The following is a 2,523-nucleotide window of genomic DNA, read 5'->3' as shown; positions in this document are numbered from 1 at the left end:
GGTCCTGTTCGGTAGACGTGAAGCTACAACTTGAGAATTCACCAACCATTGTACGCTAGAGAGCATGTCTACCACGTAACCACATGCTATATAACTTTTAGTAATTAAATATAAGTAAATTGACATCTTAACCATTGAAATTATTATTTCATTTGCAATTTATTCTCTATATTCATTAATTTCCATATAAAAGTCAAAATTATGTTACCTTTTTCTTCAGGGCAAATAAAATGAGATAAAAAGAGAATTTTTTCAAGTTCAGTTACTAACTTTTGTATATCTAGTTAGTTTTTGTTGCCCAAAACATTAAAACAGTAAGAAGTAAGTTCCATACAAAAGACTTCTAGTTACATAGACATGTACAAATTAAGATCAAAACTCACAAGGTAGGTGATCTTTTAACTCAAGATTTTTAGCTCAGTTTCAACTTACAAGTAACAAACATGATTCAAAAGGAGATAGAAACTAGAATCCTACCGTACTGTATCAAATCATCATATTCTAACATTAAAGACATGTTCATGTAAATTAAAATCAAAGTAAAGATGGGTAATCTTAAACCAAGTTTTGGAGCACAAAAAATTACAAGTGATAAACAAGATCCATAAAGTTAATAGAAATTAGAATCTTCATAGCATACACTACCGTACTAACTTTATCATCACCCGTAAACATCATCCATATGTATATCTAAATTAAGATCACAAGGCAAATGGGTAATCTTAACTCAAGTTTTGGATTATGTAATTAATGGTAGATAACATAGCAATGTAGCATAGCACTCGACCTTGAAATGCTATTCTAGAGTACCAAGTAGCGCTTCGACCGCTACATCTGAAGTATAGGGAAATAATACAAGAAATTTACACAACATACATATAAAGGCTCAAAAGTAGAATACATGAAATTAAACACAAATTCATAAGTTAGCTGATATGATGATGCACAATGTGGCCGCTAACAGCCACTATTAGCTAGAGATGTTTTAGAGCACAAAAGGCTATAACATTCAAAATACTAGGTACATAGACATTCATAAACAACTCACAAGGTAGGTGATCTCTTAAAAACTCAAGGTTTGAAGCACACAAAGTTACAACTTAAGTAATAAACAAGATCCAAAAAGCTTATAGAAACTACTAGAATCCTACCATACCATATCATAAATAAAGTTGACAAGTCAAAATGTGTTAGCACAAAGAGTTAAAAGATCCAAAAAGCTAACAGAAATTAAAATCCTACCATACCATACTAACTCTATCATCACCCTTAGCACCATCGCTACTATATCACCATCTTCATCTTCACAAGAGAACTTTCAATGCATCAAATCATGATGCTTTCTTTTCTTCTCACATCCCATTCCAGAACCTAGGTCTTCATCACTCTTTTTCCCCATTCCAGAACCTTCTACAACTACCTCCTCCTCATCAGCATCACCAATAGCACTTGTTACTGTTACAGTCTCCACTTGATTCAAACCTAGGGTTTCAACATTTTCCTTCAAGTTCAAATCCTTATCCTCTGAAACTGAAATTTCTCCGCGACATTCAACGAAACTGGACTCGATTATATTTTCCAAACCACCTCCCTCAACATCGGACAAGCACTCCGAAAACCCTAATTCCGAATCTTTTCCCAAATCAACGGAACCTTGGCCATCAGCTTCAACATGATGAACAACTTGATTAACCTCACCCGGTTCAACATCGTTAATGGGGTCGACGGTGAGGTTCCGTCCCGTGTCTCCGACGAGTGGCGTGGTTCGCAAGATTTCTTCCTGTGAAGGAGATATGTAAGCTTGTTCTATGATAAAGGCGAATGGGTCTTCCTCCATCTGATTATTCTCATCGAGTCCCGTTCGCATTACCATTTTTGTTGAATTCAATTTATCTCAATTTTGGTTTTGATTTTGATTTCACTTCCTACACAAATCTTACTATTATATAGATATAGATATTATTCTTAATTCTTAATTAAAAATTATAAAATATTAAAACACAATGTGTACTAGTAAGCATTTCCCGCTCACTTATCCCGCCAATATGAAGGGCAATTTTGTCAACAAAACTCAAACTAACTCCATGTGTCAAATGGAATGTGTCTAGTTGGTTTCGGACAATTTTCATTCATTAAAATTTTAAATGATTAAAATTATAAAATAAAAGAATAATTTTTTTTTATAATTTAATTAAATTATTAAATGAATGGTAATTTGCAATTTTATATAACATTTCTTTGGAATGAAGATAATAATTAAAAAATTGATGTATCTAGATTAAATTTTTAATTGAATAAACCAACATTTAAACTATTAATTTTATTTATATTTATTCTATAAAAAAATTAGTATAAATGATAATATCTAGATAATTATAAATTTTATGTAAATCATAATTTATAATTTTAATTTTTTAATAAAATTATTTATATATTAAAACAGAATAATGAGCAAACCATTTAGGCGCCCAAGTATCTTTCAGTTAATCGAGCAACCTTTCAGTTTCCATTGCAAAATATAAT

The sequence above is a fragment of the Cicer arietinum genome, chromosome 5, assembly GCF_000331145.2.
Source record: "Cicer arietinum cultivar CDC Frontier isolate Library 1 chromosome 5, Cicar.CDCFrontier_v2.0, whole genome shotgun sequence".
Classification (NCBI taxonomy): domain Eukaryota; kingdom Viridiplantae; phylum Streptophyta; class Magnoliopsida; order Fabales; family Fabaceae; genus Cicer; species Cicer arietinum.
The sequence above is the reverse complement of the archived record's forward strand: the minus strand, read 5'-3'. Positions refer to the sequence as shown.